This window comes from Cebus imitator, unplaced genomic scaffold, assembly GCF_001604975.1.
Source record: "Cebus imitator isolate Cc_AM_T3 unplaced genomic scaffold, Cebus_imitator-1.0 Scaffold24, whole genome shotgun sequence".
Lineage (NCBI taxonomy): Eukaryota > Metazoa > Chordata > Mammalia > Primates > Cebidae > Cebus > Cebus imitator.
The window spans coordinates 660,175-681,832 of record NW_016107339.1 but is presented as its reverse complement, the minus strand read 5'-3'; the positions used below and the strand labels follow the sequence as shown (position 1 = coordinate 681,832).

General features: G+C 45.3%; 1 long non-coding RNA gene across 1 annotated transcript in view; it reads right to left on the bottom strand.

Annotated features, from left to right (window-relative positions):
* LOC108299914 overlaps positions 1-11,578 on the bottom strand; it is a 13,567-nt gene extending 1,989 nt beyond the window's left edge. The window contains exon 1 of the long non-coding RNA XR_001823158.2: positions 11,079-11,578. This is a non-coding gene — a long non-coding RNA (uncharacterized LOC108299914). The remainder of the gene's footprint in view (positions 1-11,078) is intronic.
* Positions 11,579-21,658: the final 10,080 nt, after the last annotated feature.

The window sequence follows — 21,658 nt, the reverse complement described above, 5'->3', positions numbered from 1 at the left end:
AAAAAAAAAAGAAAGAAAATGGTATATAATCTGAGGTTTATGTCAATTAATGATGATCAAGTCAGCTACTTGGTACAATGGAAGATTTTCAAAAGATGTAATACATGGGTGGATCCTGCCTTCAAACAACTTAAAATCCAGTTTGAGACAGGTCGATTGTGAATAGTCAAAGAGCCATAACAAACAGAATGTGAACTAGATTCCAGCCACAGTAAGGAATGGACAGAAAAAGGCTTAAACTATAGTGAGAAATTTGGAAACATATTGTAATCACTTCCTAACAGGGCAGTGGAAGTGTCATCAGCACTGACAATGACTCTGTCCTTGACCGAACTTGAGTCTGGCTCTGCAGAGCCCTCCTTTCAGGCCCCAACCTTGACCTAGGAGAGCTGCAGACTCTCAGCACTAACGAACCCTCACATAGTTTCCAATAGCTCCAGGCCACATCCTAGGATGAGAACTCCAGCTCTCTTAAGTTCCTGCCTGAGAAAGCTCGATGCTGTTCCAACACCTGACTATAGGCCCTGGACCTTTCTTTTCTTAAAACATTTGCTTTCAAAAACTTGCAGTTGTAAATCCTACTTCTGTCCTTTTGTGGTGTATCTCTTACAACCCATGTCTTTTTTAAAGACCTGGAAGCCATCACTTTGAAATGTAACCATCAGAAAGATAGGGGGCCAGGCGCAGTGGCTCACACCTGTAATCCCAGTGCTCTGAGAGGTCAAGAATGGAGGATCCCTTGAAGCCAGATGTTCAAGATCAGCCTGGGCAACATAGACCCTGTCCCTAGAAAAGAATTAGAAAATTAGCCAGCCATGGTGACCTGTGCCTGTAGTCGTAGCCACTCAAGAGGCTGAGGCAGGATGATCACTTGAGCCCAGGAGTTCAGGGTTACAGCGAGTTCACTGCACTCTAGCCCAGGCAACAGAGAAACAACCTATCTCCAATGAAATTAAAAATAAAAATAAGAGAAAGACAAGTCTCTTGTCTTCTTGTTTCCCAGTCTTTGTGGGAGACCAGAAATCTCCCCTCAATCAGCATCAGTTAGCAAACACAGGTGCCCAGTCACATCAACATCCCCTTAACATCCTTCAGCACTTTTCCTTTAGCATACTCCAGCATTTAAAAAGCCTCCCAGCCAGGCACAGCAGCTCACGCTGGTAATCCCAACACTTTGGGAAGCCAAGGTGGGTGGATCACGAGGTCAGGAGTTCAAGACCAGCCTGACCAAGATGGTGAAACCCCCATGTCTACTAAAAATAAATAAAAATTATCCAGATATGGTGGCAGGTGCCTGTAATCCCAGCTACTTGGGAGGCTGAGGCAGAGAATTGCTTAAACCCAGAAGGCGGAGGTTGCAGTGAGCCAAGATTGTGCCACTGCGTTCCAGCCTGGGTGACAGAGTGAGACTCCATTTCAAAAATAAATAAATAAATAAATAAGCCTCCCACCTTTTGTTTTGATACAATTGAGCTCAGGTTAGCAGTTCCCTCCTCTACTGCAATTTTACTAAATAACGCCTGTCTCCCTGACCTTTAATTTAGTGTCTGGTCCTGTTTCTCTTTGATAGCACCCAAGGGAAACTGTGACTTCAACTGTAGTAGGAAGCTCTAAGGAGTGATGAAGTTCCATTTCAGAGGGTCCTGGTTTCGTCCTGCAATAAAGCAGGAGGTGGACATGTGGACGAAGGACCCTTTCAAGGCCTTCTCTTGGCAAAATTGTCAGGACATTGGTAAAATATCTCTTCAGGCACCTCGGGATTAGAAGGAAAGGGTCAGGCAACAAACACAGTCCTCCAAGTGAGTAGAGAAGTGCTTTTATGGTAAATAAACACAAGCCCGATCCTGACTCTGCTTCCCTCTTGCTGGGCAACTTTAGACAAATTGCATAACCTCTTCCAAGGCTCAGTGTTCCCATTCTGCAAGAAGAAGGGGTTTTACTAGATGCCGTTCCAGTTCCCTTCCAGCCCTGATACATTATGATTTCCAGGGCCCCCATGTTTCTGAATTAGCTGAAAAGCCCCTCCTGCTCACAGCGTGGATGGTTATGCTGAAATGCCTGTCGTCTGTGTGTTAAGCTGGGAGAGGAGCTGTCTACTGTGTGCCAAGAAAGAGCTCTCGCACCTCTTCCAGGGCCATATGTGGCCAGGATCCCCTGGGAAAGCAAAAGCACATATGGTTGCCAAAGAGTCTAACTTTGTGACTCAGAATTTGCCATCTGCTAAACAGCTTTTAATTGAAGCTCCAAGAGGCAGAAGCTGGCTGGAAAAATCTTGCAAGTAGATCCAATAGGATTATCTTCCCTAAAAGAGGTTTTTCTATGTTTAATTAGTTGGAAGCCATTTTGTCACAGACAGATTATTTTAGATGTCAGTCCCTTTGGTGCCCTGTTCTCACCCCCCGTCCCCCCATGTTTGAGCGTTATAGATTCTTTTTTTTGACAGAGCCTTGCTCTATCACCCAGGCTGGAGTGCAATGGCATGATCTTGGCTCATGGGTTCATGAACCTCTGCCTCCCGGGTTCAAGCAATTCTCCTGCCTCAGCATCCCAAGTACTTGGGATTACAGGTGCCTGCCACCACGCCCAACTTATTTTTTGTATTTTTAGTAGAGATGGGGTTTCATCATGTTGGCCAGGCTGGTCTTGAACTCCTGACCTGGTGATCCACCCACCTCAGCCTCCCAAAGTGCTGGGATTACAGGTGTGAGCCACTGCGCCCAGCCTCACAGATTCTTTAGTTAGTATCAGCCTCTGACTTTTTTTTTCTTGAAGGCTACACTGCCCATCCTCTGATGGCATCCAGCGTTCCCAAAGTCCTTTCTTCACAACTCAGGATACAGGTGAACCATTTCAGCCTGGACAGAGAAGCCAAGTAGAACCAGTTCTCAATTTTTGGTGTCTGAGCTCATTACCACGTACTCAGGAGCCACAGACTCATGGTCCCTTTAACCTACACCCAGAATCATCAGGCAGACCTGGGCCTGAAGGGCAGTACCCACCAAGGGAAAGCCCAGCCCCTCCAGGGGCAGTATGTTAACCCTTTGCGTTCAGGGCCTTAACATGGCCCAGACTGGCTCCATCTGCTGCTAGCAGGAGACGAGTGAAGGAATAAGTCCCCAGAGTCGGGAGCTTCCTCTGCCTGGGGGCTTGGACTGCTGCATTTCCTTACCTTTTTTCAGGGGGCACATTGTGAGATTGTGGTATAACCTCAAATGGTTACAGTCAGGAAGTGGCAGCTTGGTATTGGAACCAAGGTCAGATGTGGCTGCAGCAAATGAAGATGCTGTTCAAAGTGCTTCTAGCCTTGCAGCGGGGTCAAATACTCAGTATCAACCCGCAAATCGGTAACATTATCTTCATTTTAATGTTTTTATTACAGAAATTACCTTCATGTTAACCTTTTGATTATAGAAAATTTCATAACATAAAAATGGAATTAACGAATCCCTATGTGCCCATCACCCAGTTTCAACAATTATTTACTCAAAGCCAACCTTGTTTTACCTGTATCCTCACCAATCCCTGCCCACTCTCTCCATATTATGTCCTCACATTTTATAGTTGAAGAAGGCAAGGCACAAGCATAAATGAGAAAGAATGAATGGAGTCACTTATTCTGAATAGGTGAGAGTAGGGTAGAGGTGGGAAGTGGGGGGTGAAGGAAATGGATCATGTTTTTAGGGTGGCATGTATATATTTTGGAAAAGGCAAGGTCAATAAAACACTCATGTAATTCTTGTTTGGAACATTAAAAAAAATCTATTGTTTTGATAATATAATTTACAGAAGGGAAAGCTGTACAAAGCCTTTCTCAAAGCATTGGTGGGAATTACATCAAAAGCTGAGCCTGTGGGACTTTTATATTTATTAGAAAAGGGCCATGGGTTAGAATAGGTTATAAATATAGGATCAGAATACATCCAAGGTTCCTTTCCTCTTTGCCACCCCAGGTCTACCCTAAATTGGAGGTCATGGCTATTCCCCTTCACGGCATCTAGTACTCTTCTGTGTAGCCAGGAGGCTTGAGTAAATGCCTCTGAGAGGTGGACTTCCTTGCAGTCGCAGTTAAAGTGTAAAGTAATGGAAGACCTAGAAGAAACTGCTCAAAAACATCTTAAACATGGCATTTCCAAAATTTAAAAAAAGACCTTGAGCAAGCCTCATAATTTTCAAACTGTTTCCTGGAACCTTATAGATGTTTAAGGGGTTTGGCAAACATTGACATGTACCAGTCAACCTTGGAAGAATTAAACATCCTGAGGAAAGCATTTATTGCATTTATTTTATTTTGGAGTTTTGCTGTAAAATTTCAGAATTTTTTTTTCTTTTTCTGAGATGGAGTCTTGCACTGTCACCCGGACTGGAGTGCAGTGATGCAATCTCAGCTCACTGCAACCTCCGCCTCCCAGGTTCAAGTGATTCTCCTGCCTCAGCCTCCCGAGTAGTTGGGATTACAGGCACCTGCCACCACGCCTGGCTAATTTTTTGTATTTTTAGTAGAGATGGGGGTTTCACTATGTTGGCCAGGCTGGTCTCGAACGCCTGACCTCATGATCCACCCACCTCAGCCTCCCAAAGTGCTGGGATTACAGGCGTGAGCCACGGCGCCCGGCCCTTCAGAGGAATTTTTTTAAAAAGAGTTCTGCTGAAAAATCACTGACAGTAGTCTTCCGTAGGAGAGGAGCTGCTGGTGTAGAGAGAGGGTGTGACTGTTTCAAGTTCACACAACAGATTAGGGGAACTGTAGGGACCAGTGCACGTTATGTCCCAGCAACAATAAGACTAGGATGGGCCACCTGTGGCTGTCCATGAGCTAGCCCACACCTCACCCCAGGTGGGGCCTTCATGGTGAATTGCATTAATGGCCCCAGATCATCACCTCTCTCTGAATCCATGCCCTTGCTTTGTGACTGTAGTGCCCTCCCAGTCTGCCTGGATTCAGCCGTGTCAGCTGTGCTTTAGCCAACAGGAGGCAGAAGGACGCTGTGCGATGAAGGATTAACCCAGCCTGCCTCAGTGGTCCAAACCTGCCCACTCCAAAGCAAGTTTTGGCCTGTGGCAGCCTGATAAGAATGTCATTGTTTACCTGAAGGCCGTGGGTCATGTCATGTGGTCTACACTAAATGAGATTTATGGCAGGGGTTGTGAGCCACATAGTATCCACGTGACCTCTGGAGAAGCTGGAAACTAAGGCCCACCACATGGGCAGTCAGCCAGATCCCAATAAGAACCCTGGACACTAAGGTTGGCGTGAGCTTCCCTGGGTGGCAATGTTCCCTGTATGTTGCCATACATCCCTGCTGGGAGAATGAAGCCCTGTCTGTGAAACTCCACTGGGAGAGGACAGCTGGAAGTCAGCACCTGCTGTCTCCTATGCACCCTTTTTCCATGGCTGATTTAATCCGTATCATTTTTCTATAGTAAACTGTAACCATGAGTATAACAGCTTTGCTGTGTTCTGAGTCCTTCTAGTGAATCAGTAAACTTACAGGTGGTCTTGGAGACCTCTGAATAACACAGTATGCCGATTCTGAGTGTAGGCCTCAAGAGACCTTGAAAGCACTTCTGCCGTTCTCTTGCACTTCTGTGATTGCCTTGGGAAAGGAACACTTGTGCCAGCCCACCAGTCCAGGAAGGGAAAGAGACGTGCGGAGCAGGGCCACTTTCCAGGTCCATCCTAGATCTGTCTAGCCCCAGCTGGTTGTGCATGAGTGAGCCCAACAGAGACTAGCACAGCCACACAGCTAAGTCTAACCTACAGTCCCTGACCCCAAGCCGACCCGCATACACACTCATGAGAAATAATACATAGCTGTTTCAAGCCAGTGAACTTTAAGATGATATGTCATCAGTAGTAGAATTGATAAACCCTCAAACCAAAGTGGTGGACCCAGCCTTGCTCTAACTGATATTAGGACTCAGAGAGCCTCTGCAAGCTAGTTACTCTGAGGGTCTCCGCATCCTCAGCTTCCAAGTAAGGTGAGAGTTACAAATCAGCCACCCATGTAGTTTCATTCATGCAAATTGCAAGTTGATCAGTTTCTCCAAAGGATGCCTGAGCGTCAGTATGGAAGGCCCTGTGGACATTTTTGTGGGAAGAGGCATGGATGAGTGAAGAAGGGATATGGTCTGAAAGCAGGGCTGAGCAAGAGGGAGAAAAAGTGGGCCCCAGAGAGGAGGGTAAATATGAAAAGGACTATATGAAGAGAGAAGTAGGGAAGCACCGCGAGAGGATTTTGTATAACCTCCCAACCTGCGATCTTCCAGCAGGTATGTACATCCTCACACCAGCAGGTCCTTCCAAAATGCCGCGGGTTCCCCAGAGCACAATCCTGAATGCACTCCTGTCTTTCCTCAGGCTCCTGCTCTTGGATACACCATTGGCCTTTTGGACTTCATCACAGTTCTGAACACTCAGGCTCAACCCTGGACCCTCCCAAGGTTAAGGATTACTTCATTCTTTAGATCCAACCACTCCTAACTTCCCTGGGATCTCCCCACTACTTGACAGAAGCCTAGTCCTGGGGTAGAGGGCCTTCCCAGGCTGACGCCCTCTACCCCAGGCCTCCCCTGACCGCCTGCAGTAGACTAGATTACTGTTGAACAAATATTCACTCCTTTCATCGTGCCTCCCCGGAGGAAGGATAGCCCCAGACACATTCACGTTGGGCTTGTTCTTGTGACTGCTTAGCCAATGAAATGTGAGTGGAAGTGAAAAGATGCTCACTCCAAGCCTATATTTTCAGGGCCATCATATTTCTGCCTTCCCCTCTGGGAGACTCTAACCTCCATCATGAGAAGATTATGCTCCAGGTCACCACTGCCACAAATCTTGGGTCAAGAATGAGAGATGTGAAGCAAATAGGAGCTTGAGGCTCAGCTTAAAGCAGAGCTGTCTTAGTCAACCCACAGGCATTAAGACAAGATTTAAGTAGTTTGTCATGCAGTACATTGTGGTGGCTGCTGACTAACACACTACTCACGAGGGGACAGCCAATATCTTGCTGAAGTGAGATCACTATTATGACATTAGCTACCACAAATCACTAACAAAGGAACATTTGCTGTATTCAGAGACACTTACATAAATTTATTCTAAGTATCAACATTTTCGGGCAAGAATGAATCACATCTGGCTATTATTTGCTTATACGAATTGGACGATGTTAACGCGCATGCTCTGGAAGAAAACCCAAGCGAGGACTGTTCTACTATCACCAATCCAAGGAGAGATCAAGAATGCAAAGTGACACTACTGCCTCAGGAAAAGAAACTTGCACGCAAACAAATTAAACCCCCTGCCTATCTTCCATTTGGCTGCTTTGATAAACAAAAAGGACACAAGTTTTGGAGTTAGAGGGGAGCTGACTTGGTTCCCTGCTACAAAATGTACTTACAAAAAAAAAGACTTTGCGGAACCAGTCTGATGGGAGTCTCAAAGTATGTGATGGTCGGCAGTGGAGAGGGGCTGTACTTGTCTTCAGAGGCTGTCGTTAACAGTCTTCCAGACCGGGTGACTTCAACAACAGACATTGATTTTCTCGCTTTTCTGGGAGCTAGCCATCTCAGATTGTTGTGGGACAGCCCACAGACAAAACCTCTCGAACACCAAGCTAGGAAGGAAGGGGTGATTTATTCAGCCGGGAGCTGGAGGCGGGTCTGAATGCCCCAAATAGCTGAGCTCTCCTAACAAAGAAAATCCTTGCCCTTTTAAAAGCTTACAACTCTAGAAATTACATGTGAAAGGGTCTTGGTCCATGGGTGGGGTATGTGACTTAGGTGGGGGTTTGATCGTGTTTAAGTAAAAGCAATGCCATCCAGAAAGATTCTTCCACACCATGCCTGCCATCTATAGGAGGGTGATTAAAGGCAGTGCCCGGTCTGCCAGCCTTTACTTCTCCTATTGAAATGCAATGTCAAAGTCAAGGGGGAGGTGGTCTTAGATGCTTAAGTGTGATTAAGGGTCTCCTTCAAGGTGAAGGTCTCAGGAGAGTTGTTTTCCTCTGAGCCTTCCCGCCCTGGTTTGCCGTGGCTGTCTTCCCTGCAGGCCGGTGTCTGTCTTCATCTCCTATTTGATATCAGTCAGATTGGGGTGGGGCCTGGGGCCCACCCCAGTGACCTCATTTAAACTTGATTACCTCTTTAAAGACCCCATCTTCAAATACAGTCATCTTCTGAAGCTAAAACACTGGGAGTTAGGACTTCAAAATAGGAATTTCGTGGGGACACAATTCAGCCCATAAGGGTGGAAATCACCGGCAGTTAGATCAACATTAGGAAAAACTCTGACCAGAAACACCAAGGGCTGTCAACGGAAAGAAGGAGGTCCCTGTCGCAGGAGCTATTTCAGCTATTTCTGTGCTTCCTGGATGACCTCTTCAGCAAGGATTTTTTTTTTTTTTTGAGACAGGTTTCACTGTGTTGCCCAGGCTGGAGTGCAGTGATGTAATCACAGCTCACTGCAGCCTCAGCTCCTGGGTTCCAGCCATCTTCCTGCCTCAGCCTCCCGAGTAGCTGGGACGACAAGTGTGTACCAACAAGCCCAGCCAATCCTTGTATTTTTTTTTATTGTACCTTAAGTTCTGGGGCACATGTACAGGTCTTGCAGGATTGTTGCATAGGTACACACATGCCATGGTGGTTTGCTGTCTCCATCCCCCCGTCACCTACATCAGGCATTTCTCCCAGTGTTATCCCTCCCCAACCTCTCTGCACCCTGCTGTCCCTCCCCAGCCTGCAACCCCCCAACAGACCCCAGGGTGTGATGTTCCCCTCCCTGTGCCCGTGTGTTCTCATTGTTCATCACCTGCCTATGAGTGAGAACATGCGGTGTTTCGTTTTCTGTTCTTGTGTCAGTTTGCTGAGAATGATGGTTTCCAGATTCATCCATGTCCCTACAAAGGACACAAACTCATCGTTTTTTATGGCTGCATTGTATTTTTGTAGAGATGGGATCTCCCTATGTTGCCCAAGCGAGCCTTTAACTCCTGGCCTGGACGCCAAGCCCCAAGCAATCCTCCTACCTTGGCCTCCCAAAGTGCTAGGATTACAGGTGTGAACCACCACACCTATCCTGTTTCTTTTACTGGTTTAATAAAGATGCCTGTAGAGCTTACTGTGTGCCCAGTGCTATGCTCGGTGTTGAAAAGGGAACAAAGCATTTATAGCATCCTCCCTCCTGCAGCCTTAAGTCTAGTGCTGCATTTAGGCATCATACAAGTAAACACATAAATGAACATATAATGGCAAATTGCACAAGGGCTTTCAGAGTATAAGGGGCTCCTTTCGTTGGCTAGCCAGGGAGGATGTAACAGACAATATCTGTTGCTAACACAACCCTGATTATTTCAGGTACCTAGAGATCATTTTGTCTTGGAGAGTTCAGGCCTTTACCCAGCTCACAGAATGACTTAAAGTGGTTCTAAGCAGTCTTTGAACTCTCATTTCCCTTGACCAATGACTGGCTGTGGAGAGGCCATGTACTCTATTTCTGGCCAAAAAAATGAAAGCCAGTCTGTTAATTATGCCTTCCTAAAATAGTTTCCTTTTCTGATTAAAAAAATAGACCTAGCTGTAATGGCCTTTGTTCTTACTCTTTTCTTCTTTGTTCTTTCCTATTCTTCTGGACTGAAGTGTAGACGTGATGCCTGGAGGCATGGCAGCTATCTTGCAACCATAAGGCAGCATGCCAAGTACCGTAAGGACAGAGGGATGGAAAGACAGAAAGAGACTGGTTCTTGACAACATCATCAGGCTGCATCATCAGCCTCCACTCTGTACCTCTGCCTGCCTCTTAAGTTAGGAAAATAAACCCTACTTGTTTAAGCTTGAGAAGTTGAGTTTTCTCTCCCTTGCAGTCAAACACATTCCCAGTTTATTAGTCCAACAGAACTCACTGAGGAAGTAACATTTGCCTAAAACCTGAAGGCTAAGCAGATGCTATGCAAGTGAAGAACAGGGAAAAAGCATTCTAAGTGGAAGGACAACACGTAAAGACCCCGGGCAGGAAGAAGGCACCACGGCCAAACCAGCAAGGCCTGTGGGACGTGGTATGTTTCATTCCTTTATAATTCACAAGATGTTTAACAACTGAAGGGCTGGGTAATGGAGCAAACCTTACAGTCAGGTGTCCTCGGTAGTGAGGCCTGCAGCTCTCCCAGAGCACACAGCATGTACTACTTATTGCCTGCTGAGCCTGGACAAACATTCACTCCCTTCTGCCTTTCCCTTGGCCTGGTTAGTTACGAATTTGCAGCCAGAGTTTGACTACTAAATAAAGTATTTGGTAGGTTGCCTGGTTGGTTTGGCTGCTAGCCCTTGATCTTACAGAGAAAACTAACACCATCTTTGCCCTCAGAGCAATGAGTCCAGACCGAGGATCAACCAGCTTTCTTTGGCAGCCATTGGAAGATAGTTTTCTACTGCTCATCCTGAGTCTTTCAAAAACCTGGCTATTTTTTCCCTTAATATGAGGAGAATTAATAATTTTTTTTAATGTATAGGGAAGGCACAGGTCTGATGCAGTGCCCTGGGGCTGGTTAATCAGGGGCAGCGACTCCACCTCTAGACCCGGAAGTGCCACTGGAAAATAAGGAACCGGTAAAGGTGACACCATTTCCCTGTGCCTGGTCCTTGTGAAGAAGGAGACCCTTAACCCTCTTAAGTTTCTAAGAGCCCTTCTCCCTAGACTTCTACATTGCATTTCAATAGGAGAAGTCAAGGCTGGCAGACCCGGGCACCACCCTAATCGCACTCCTGTAGATCACAGGCATGGTTGGAGGACTCTTCCCCGAGGGCATTGTTTTTACTTAAACACGGTCAGACCCCCACCTAGTCACATACCCCACGCCTACTTCATGGATCAAGACCTTTTCAGACGTAATTCCTAGGGTCCTAAGCCTTTAAAAGGGCAAGGATTTTCTTTGTTAGGGTGCTCAGCCATTGGGGCATTCACGCCCGCTGCAGCTCCTGGCCGAATAAATCACCCCTTCCTTCCCAGTTTGGTGTTCAAGAGGTTTGTTTGCGGCCATTCCTGTTTCACTTGCTGTCCTCCCAAGACTCCACCTGGTGCTGCCTACCTGTACCATTTGCCACTCAATAAGTGTGGAGTTTCTACTGGTCACCACACTGCCCTGTAGCATCTGAAGACCGTGTTCTTTCTAAGGCAGGTTTCTGACCCACTCCTGGCCTACACTAGGAGATCTGCCCAAGCAAACCTCACACCCCCAGCTTCATGACTCAAAGCGCCATGATTTCTGCAGAACAAAAATCAGCATTTAGTTGCCACTGTGGAGATGTATTTGCCATTACAGTCTGAGGGTTTGAATAGGTGAGGAACCAGAAAGCATAATTGTCATTGAACGACGTGCAGATGAGTTAACAGAGACACGGGGGCAAGGGGGCGCATGAGAGACGCACAGCTGTTTTCACTCTGGGCTGGACCTGGTATTTGCACCCTCCCAGCTAAAGAAAGGCCTTGGCTGAATATGTCCCAGACACCAGCAGAGATTTCATGGAAACTTTTATAACTTGACCTATGAGGCCCAGAATGCCTTTCGCTGGCTTCCTCTCCCTCACATTAAACCCCTCGTGCCAAACCTGCCCCAAGTTGCAGCCCCTGTGACCGTTCCCCCAAAGTCCCCTGAATCTGGCCCTTAGGGATGGCCCCTCTTGGGAACTCTAACATCTCTGCTGTCTCAGTCCTCAGCACTTCCTTCCCCATCCTCTCGCCTGACCCCGCTTTGGCTCTGACTCAGCTAATGCTGTTTTAAGAATTCCTCTACCAGATTAAAATCTCTTAGAGGTCAAGGACTCAATGTTATCCCAGCCTTCTCAATGGCTATGAGGCTGATGATAAATTAAGATGTTGATTTTATCTTCAATGATACAAAGAAATGCCATACCCCCTGTTTTCCACCTTTGCTTTGTTCTGTATTTGCAAATTCACCTACTCCCTAACATTTATTTATAACCCCCAAATCAGTATTTGCAGCATTTTTGTGGTCACTCATGGACATATGCAGGGAACCAAGACATTAGAGTCACTCAATGCCTACATTCCCAGCTGAGGTCAGGCGAGCCGTGCTCTGCCTTCTTGTGTCAGTGCTGATGGGAGGTGATCAGAGGGTGGTGGTGGCAGGGGTGGGCAGTGGAGGGCGAGAAGCTCAGCTCTGGGCCAGCGGAATGGAATCTGCATCCCAGCTCTGGCACTAGTAAGGTGGCCCCAGGAGGGTCACTTATCACTTCTGAAGGTCATGTCTCTTTTGTAAAATAAAAAATATGTAATCTGGCCAGGTGCGGTGGCTCACGCCTGTAATCCCAGCACTTTGGGAGATGGGTGGATCACCTGAGGTAAGGAGTTCGAGACCAGCCTGGCCAACATGGTGAAACCCCGTCTCTACTAAAAATACGTAAATTAGCCAGGTGTGGTGGTACACGCCTATAATCCCAGCTACTCCAGAGACTGAAGTAGGAGAATCACTTAGACCTGGGAGGTGGAGGTTGTAGTGAGCCAAGATCGTGCCACTGCATTCCAGCCTGGGCAACAGAGGGAGACTCTGTCTCAAAATAATAATAATTATATATATATACACACACACACACACACACACACATATATATACACATACATATATATATATACATACATATATATATATACAAAATCTGCTAGAATGAGTTGTTTTAGGACATAAGAATACAATCTATGTGAGGTATGTATGTTATGTGTATATACGCATACACACACACATATGTACACATACATATCTCATATAGATTATAAACTTGCATAGAGGCTAGGCACGGTGGCTCATGCCTATAATCCCAGCCCTTTGGGAGGCAGAGGTGGGAAGATCTCTTGAGCCCAGAAGTTTGAGATTAGCCTGGACAACATAGTGATACCTCATCTCTACCAAAAAATTTTTTTTAATTAACCGGGTGTGGTCCCAGCTACTCGAGAGGCTGAGGGAGGAGAATCCCCTAAGCCTGGGAGGTCAAAGCTGCAAGGAGCAGTGATCACAGCACTGCATTCTGGCCTGGGTGACAGAGCAAGACCCTGTCTCCAAATAAATACATAAGCACATACTTGCAGATCTTTAAAGAGATGATTAAAGTTAAATGAAGTCATATGTGGGGGCCCTAATTCAATATGACTGGTGTCTTTACAAGCAGGAGAGATTAGGAGAGGTGTCACAAAAAGAGACACCAGGGATATATACACAGCGAAAAGACCACGTGGAGAGGACACAGACAGAAAGTGGCCATTCACAAGCCAAGGAGAGGGGCTTCAGGAGAAACTAACCCTTTCTACACCTTGATTATGGACTTCTGGCCTCTAGAACTGTGAGACAATAAATTTCTGTTGTTTAAGCCACTCAGCCTATGGTACATTGTTACGGCAGTAAAGCAAACTAATATGCACCCGCACTATGGAACTTATCAGGGCTACCTGTAATCGTTTACCTATCTGACTGATCCCTGTCTCCACGAAGGGATCAGTTAGCCTGAGCCAACCTGGCTCTAGACAGTTTTCATGTTTGATGGGCAATAGAGACATGAATGCAAAGGGCAAAGGCAAGAAAGGCTGGGCAACTCCCTTTTAATACCTTCTTCCAGGTTTCCTCCTTCAAGATCTGCTTCAGTCCACACAAGCAGTGGGTTAAAGATCAGCAGAGAATGATCCTGCAAAGACCCTGCATAGCTTCATGAGACTCCCCAGCTTTGGCCGGGTGCAGTGGCTCACACCTGTAATCCCAGCACTTTGGGAGGCCGAGGTGGGTAGATCAGAGGTCAGGAGATGGAGACCAACCTGGTCAACATGGTAAAACCACGTCTCTACCAAAAATACAAAAAAATTAGCTGGGCGTGGTAGTGCACACCTGTGGTCCCAGCTACCCGGGAGCCTGAGGCAGGAGAATTGCTTGAACACAGGAGGCGGAGATAGCAGTGTACCGAGATTGGGCCACAGCACTACAGCCTGGGTGACAGTGTGAGACTCCGTCTCAAAAAGAAAAAAAAAAAAAGAGATTATTCAGCTTTGAGCTGTCACCATCTTTCATGCAGAGCTTGGGTAAGATCCATCAGACACTTCAGGCCCTGACATGGGTTCATATAAAACACATCTTTAACTGAGCCCAGCTGTCTGAAGCTTGAGAGGATGCTCCTGGGAAGATTTAGGCTGGTGTTTCCCAAACTTTTGTCTGCGTTGAAATCACTTTGCAGGCTTATTAAAGCACAGATGGCAGGGCCACCCCCAGATTTTCTTTCAGTGGGTCTGTGGTGGGGCCTAAGACTTTCTATTTCAAACAAGTTGTCAAGTGATACTGATGCTGTCAGTCCATACACTTATCCAGAAGGGAGTAGGCTTTCCAGGGAAAACGACAGAAATGATTGAGAGAACGTTCAAGGAGATCCAGGCAGAGTGAGAGAAAAGGTGATAGGAATGTGTGATTTGGACAAATAGCACTGGGTGTGACATCTCAGAAATATTTTCGGTTTGTCCCTGGCTGAAGGCAATATGACCCTTTAGGAGCCCCAGGGGTCATGTAGCCTTTAACGTGTGCTGGCCAAAGCCTGCCAGTGGTCACATAAGCCACAGGGTGAGAAATGGAACTCGATGCAAATGAGCTTCTAGGACCATCTTAAAGAGCCCAGGTTCGGTGGAACAAATGGACCCCAGAGGGCAGTGGAGACGATCTCAGTTCATTTTCAGATCTGCAAACATTTCTGGGGGTGGACACTGAGCTGGGCAGCAAGCTATAATGACAGAAATAGGATGCGAGTCCTGGCATGGTTATTACCAACTGCATACGCCATTGCCAATTAACTTCTTCCTCCAGCCTTAGCTACTCTGTTTTCAGCAACCCCTCCGGATTGCTGCAAGGATCAAGTGAGATCTGGACACAGAAACACTTCGTAAATTGCGTGATCCTATAGAAGCACAAGTTAATTAGGCATTTCATGAGATGTAGAAATGAGCAGGACCGTGTCCTTGCCCACAAGGCAGGCAGGCTCTGAAGCAGTGGTTTTGCCAACTCATGCCTCTACCTCCCAATAGGACTTCGCTTTCTCCTCTCCTTTGCTACCACCCTAGCCCAAGCCGTATCATATCCTTCCCAAGCCTCTCAATTACTTTCTATGTCTGCCCCACAAGCCAATTCTTTATACGGTAGCAAGGGGGGCTGTTTTAAAATCTAATTAGATTATGCCAGACTTATAACTTTCTGATAGTTTGTTCCTATTGTTTTGAAAGCAAATTGAAATTATGTCCATAAACTATCAGACTTGCATGCTCAGGCCCAAGCCCACCTCTCCTGCCTCAGTTCATGCCACTCCTTCGGAAGACTCCAGCCTCCACTAGTTCCTGGAATGCAACGACCTCCTGCCTGCCTCAGGGCCTTTGTTTGTTCTCTGCCCTCTGCCAGAAAGACTCTTTCCCTCCACTCTTTGCTCATCCTTCAGATCTCAGCTGAGGTGTCCAGTGGCCCCATAATCTCAATTAGATTACCCTATTATTCTCTTTCATAGTACTCCGTTCATTTATTTTACAACAATTTATAATGACATATTTTTTATTTGTTTAGTGTCTGTCTACCCAACCAAATTGACAGGCTCTGAAAGCTGGAATAATGTCTGTTTCATTCATCTCTTATATTATTTCGGGTGTTTTGGATGCAAGCAACAGCAATCTGTCTGAGTAATCTAATAAAAAAGGATTCCGTTGGAAGGGCATCCGGAGTTTATAGTCAGGGCAGAGAACAGTGCTTGGAAACAAACAGGAAGAAGGAAGCTCTAAAATCTATTTTCTGTTGTTTCTGAAACAACAGAAAATATTCTAGTGAAAAGCCATCTCTGGGAATCCCCAAATCACAACTTGTTTTCAGAGTCTTTATCAATCTGTTTTGATTTTAAATTCACAATGAGAGCATTCAACTGACCTGGCTTGGATCACAGTGAGCATTCTTGGTTTGAGGAGGTACAGAAGCCTCATTAGAATGGATCCGGAAGGAAAGAAATAATACTCTAAAAGAAAGAAAAAGAAAAACAAATTTGCTTAGTTCACTTTTCAAAGGGGAGCAGATGTTTGGCGGGGGGAGCAGGATGGTTCATGGGAATGAATGCTAGATATCCCCAAACAAAGTATCCACCAGGCCACTGTATATACAATACCCTGCTGGATACCCAGCCAGGGTGGCCATTCAGTAAAATATTTGTTGAATGCATGAATGAAAACTTGTTTGGCAAAGTTTAGGGTTTTCTCAGTGACATATGCTGAAAGAGCAGAGATTGTAAATGCTGATCTTGGTGTTTTAGAGTATAAATCTCTTGGTGTATGTAGACAATTCTTGGAACAACACATTCCAAGTGAGTGTTATGGAATCAATAAGCAACTGAGACTCCTAAGGGATCATATTGCCTTTAGCCAGGGACAAACCCAAAATAATTCTGAGATGTCACACCAACTACTATTTCAATGAGCTCAGAAGATGGTAATTTTTACTCCTCTGAGTCATCTCTGGCATTAACCAGAAACATTTTCCCTTCAGTCTTTAAGGACATACAACCCATCACACACGGGACCACCTCACAGGAGATTGGGCAATGAAACGGGAGGTACTTAAAGGGAGTTTTCTCTCTTGATGTCTAAGGAGGACCAGAAGAATCTATGGCTCTCCCTTGATGTGGGTGTATTTTATTGAGAAAGAGACAAGGTATAGCAGAGAAGAGTGTGGGGCACTGTGTGACAGTCTGTCCTTATCTGGCTAGTTAACAGAACATTCTTAGTTTAAGGATTCCTTTTGATTTTCAGCATTCGGGAAAGTAAGTTTAATTTCCAGAAAAGGAGAAAAAGAAGACCTCTCCAGATTCCATTTCTGGGGTCCTTTGGATACATTCTCAGTGCCAAATAATTTTCTCCAAGGATTCTGGGCCAGACATCTGTATTTCCAGATGGGTTTTGGCACCGTGGACATTTTAGAGAGGGGAAGTATTTCAGTTATCTATTACGGCCTCCTAAACTACCCCAAAGTGCAGTAACTTAAAACAGCAGCAATTTATCATTTCTCATTAGTCTGTGAACTCACTTGTATCAACTGACTCATTCTTCAGTTTCACATGGCATAACTGAGATCACTCATGAGCTACATTCAGCTGAGAGCCTGGCTGGGTCTGGGACATCCAGAGAGCCTCTCATCCTCCAGGACCTCTCATCATTCAAGAGTTTAGTCTAAGCTTTTTTAGAGCATAGCTTTGGCTTCCAAGAAAAAGCATCTCAAGAGAGCAATCCCCAATGTACAATCCTATACCAAGCCTCCATTGGCATCATTGGCTAATGTCTCATTAGTCAAAGCAAGTCCCATGGTCAAGTACAGAGTCAGTGTGGGAAGTGAGTATACAGAGTGTAAATACCAAGAGATGTGGTTCATTGGAGGCCACTAATGTAGCAATCTACCACAAGAGAGCATGGTAGCTTGCAGGCTGCCTTCCCAGTTGCCAGTGATTAGGCAGGGATGTGTAACCCAATATCTGGTCCTTGATTTGCAGTTCCAGAAACTCAGCATGATTGGAGTACATAGCGAGCTCCATCCTACTCTTTGAAATTGCCTCTCATCCACAGACCTTGCTGAATAAATGAGTTCTGGTTGTCATGTGATATGGTTTGGCTGTGTGCCTACTCAGGTCTTGAATTGTAGCTCACATAATTCCTGCGTGTCTTGGGAAAGACCTGGTGGGAGGTAATTAAATCATGGGGGCAGGCCCTTCCCATGCCGTTCTCATGATAGTGAATAAGACTCACAAGATCTGATGGTTTTATAAGGGGAGTTTCCCTGCACATGCTCTCTCTCTTGCCTGCCACCATGTAAGATGTGACTTTGCTCCTCTGCCTTCTGCCATGATTGTAAGGTCTCCTTAGCCATGTGGAACTGTGAGTCCATTAAACCTCTTTTTCCTTATAAATTACTCAGTCTTGGGTATGTCTTTATTAGCAGCATAAGAACATCATGTTTTTATTTTAGGATCCTATTTTTGTGGCCACAGATGATTGGAACAGAGTAAATGCCTGGCCTAGGCAGAAATTAATCTATTCACTGAGCTGGCCCAATAAGATTCTCTCCTGTGACTCTGGAATTGGGATGCTGAGAGACTAAGATCTAAATCAGTGAAGAAATTACAGAAAATCTCTTCTGAGAAAATGAAAAATGACACTGCTAAACCACATTAAATAATTTTTAAGGACCACTGACAAGTAATAAGGTGCTAGAGGACTGCAGAAAATAAAATCTATAAGCTGTTCACTAGCAGATATCATATTTTTGTCCATCCTCTTTGGCTCCCATGATCTGCCAAAAGAAGACTCTGCCCTCTGCACCTGTTGGCCCAGAGAGAAAAGACATGTGGAGCAGAGTGTAGAGAGATACCAGCAGAACCCAGCCTGATTAGCCAAACCACAGCTGACCTGCAGACCCTTAAGCCTGAGGATAAATGGTGGGTTTTGTATGTCACTGACATTTGAAGTTGTTTGTTACACAACCTTATTATACCATTAGCTGATTAATACAAATTTCAGTGTGGAAGGTCCTGGTTGGTCAATGCTCCACCCCACTGACCATCCAGGGCTTTCATCTCCTTTGTCTTGCGGTTCTAGGAACCCCTAGAATATTGTCTTCACTTGTGTGTTTGGAGCCTGGTTACAGGTCTGTTCAGGTTACAGCCTTTGAAAGAGGAAAAGCACATGGAGGAGTACACAGACTGTATTTAAAGGCTTAAACTTGAAATTTCATGTGCCATTTTCACTTACGTTCAACCAGCAATAATGTAGTCACATGACCACACCTGGCTGCAAGGAAGGCTGGGAAATGTAATTTCTAGCTGACCAGCCATGTACCCAACTACCATGGAAGAATGGAGAACAGATTTTGGTGAAAAATTTGCAATCTCCATTTAAGATGGCAAAAAAAAAATAGTTTTAAAATCTGCAAAGATTTTCATAGATAGCAGGATAGTGCAAATTATCATAGTAACATTGTTTCTGAAAAGCTAGACAAGGAAGTAAATTTGATACCAGCTTGCATGTAGAACAATGAGAAAAAGTGGTAGGCCTGCTTTGTCTGTGCTATTTAACCCTCTCTTTCCTCCAGGATAGCAGCCAATTCACAGTCACCTTTCAGAAGGACAGTGACAAACACAAGTGTATTCAGAAGCAGTGAATAGGCTGACGAACACCTCAAAAGCAGGTCATAAGCAGAACTGTTCAAGGCCTTGAGGAACTTTATCTTGAAGAGAACATTTGGGAAACAAAACACCTGCCTTCAAATGTTTTAAAGTACGTCATGGTGAAAGGAGATAAGGCTTATTCTGTCAAAGCTCCAGAAATAGATATAATAAGAGGAAGCTACAGGGAAATACATTTATATTCATTATAAGAAAAGAAGATCCTATCAGAGAGGCCCAAAATTATTTACAGCTCAGATGCATTTTGGACTGGAAGAAGAGATCCAAAAGGGCTAGCATTTATTGAGCACCTATGACGTGCCAGACGCTGCTCAGGCACCTTCACACGCTTTATTCTTTCCAACTCTAAAAGTTGCTAGATTGGTGAGGCTGTATCCTATATCCTTCTGAAGGCTTCTGAAAAGGCCACTGTCCTCCACGTATGTAAATTTACACTAGTTCTTTTCTGAGTGTCTTCTCTTCTCCTGAATCGGTCTCCAATTGTGGAGGCAATTTATTGCAGCTCCACAGTGCATTTCTTCAAACCCTATTTTTCAGGACTCACTGACAATCCCATGGAGGAGATATATGTGTTAAGTCTGTGGGGTAGAACATCCTAGAAGGAAATCCTGGGGATGCTGTGTATAACCCAGGTTGTCAGTTCTGTGGCGGATGGGAAGCTGGCCAGGGCAGGGAATGAAGGAAGTCTGTTACTTCCTAGCAGAAACCTGAGACCTTTGAGAAGGCAGGTATGGTCCTGACCAGCACAGCTTTGTGGTGGCCTAAATGCTGGCTCTTTGTCATATAGATGAGTCTGGAGAATGCTGTACAGAGGGTAAGTGGGCCAGTCTGGAGGCTCTGTCCAGTGCACAGATGTCCAGTGTCTTCCACATACCTTCTTCTTCGGGAACTGGTGTGGAAAGATGCCCTTCCTAATGTGTTAAGAGTTCCTCTTTCTCAAGTCAGCAAGAGTTCTTTTTCATTCCTTGTGTCTCCTAAGCTAAGGTTTCTTAGTCTCCCAGATGTTTGTGACTGTCTGTCTTTAATTCAACACTCACCCCAGTCAATGCCAATCCCTAATGTTGTATTATCCTACCGGCGGGAATACCAGGCAGGGAATAGAAAGTGACATGGAGGGAGACTCAAAAGCTCCAAATCTCCTGGAAGCTTGTGATAAGCTGCAATATTGTATAAGCACCTAAAGTAAGAGGGAAGAACTTCTCAAACTTTCCCAGGAAGTCGAGGGAAAACTGAGAAGGTGAGGTGGGAACCTATCTGGCCATAGAAATATTCCAGTTAAGATGTGAGAAGCTGCACAGAAAACAATGGAAAGCTTCTGGGGCCATCAAGCAGCATGACTGGGAAGGTGGCTTAGAGAAGAAAGGCATGCTGCCTCTCCCACGTCCCCAGCCCCCAGTCTCTTCTTGTGTCTTCCAGACCCTGCTGCCTCCGATGTGTCAGATATTAACAGAAGTTGCTACGCCCAGGAGTCAAAGACTCCAAAGTGAGATTGGGAGGGTTCTGGTCTTGTAACTCTGCAGAAAAGACTATTCACAGTCTAGCTTAGCCTTTTCAGTTATGAGTTCCAGCCAGGTTCCTCTGAGCTACCTAATTGAAAGCACACTTCACCACAGCAAACAGTCATTTTTTCCCAAGAAAACAAAACGCGGATTCAAATGAGAAATGGATTTTCCTCCTATGAGTTTCCGAAGGCCCTCTTACTGTTTGTCTTCTGCCTACCGTGGTAACATGTGCTGTCAAATTAGCCTAGAACGGCTCTAACTGAGCATCATGGAGGAGTGGACCCAAGAAACGGGTAGGTATGATGTCACTCTTCCTCATTAGGATTATTTCCTTGTTCTAGATTCCAGTAAAGTGAAATTACTGAGTTAAAAGGTGTGAGCACTGCTAATGACTTTAGTACACATTGCCAAACTGCCTTCCAGAAAAGTTGTAACAGTGTCCAGGCACTGCTGTCTTGAGCTATTTTTCATATTATAGTCCCTCGACAATGTCTATTTCCAAAGCTAGTGGTTATATAATTTTCCTGAATCATACCACTGGCCTCCAGCCTCAGAACTTAACCCCTAACTCTGATACTTAAGATATCCTCGCATACTCACTTACCTACAGAGTGGGAGTATTTGAAAATGAAGTTTGGAATAAATCTTTATTCATATATGAAATTCCCAGTCCAGAATTACACCAGTCTCATTACACACCCACTACACTGGCCACGGCCTTGACATGAACTCATCCCATTAACTGGCAGCATTGTGTTAGTAAAGGAAATAAAGAAAAAGATATCTTTCCTCAAGAAGAAAAATGTCTCCCTAGGAAATCTCAAGGTGCTTCCTATAGACAATTTTTTTAATGTCTCCACCATTATTTTCATTATCTCTAGCCTCTTGATGGGGAAACAGATAATTTTTCCTACAGATAAATT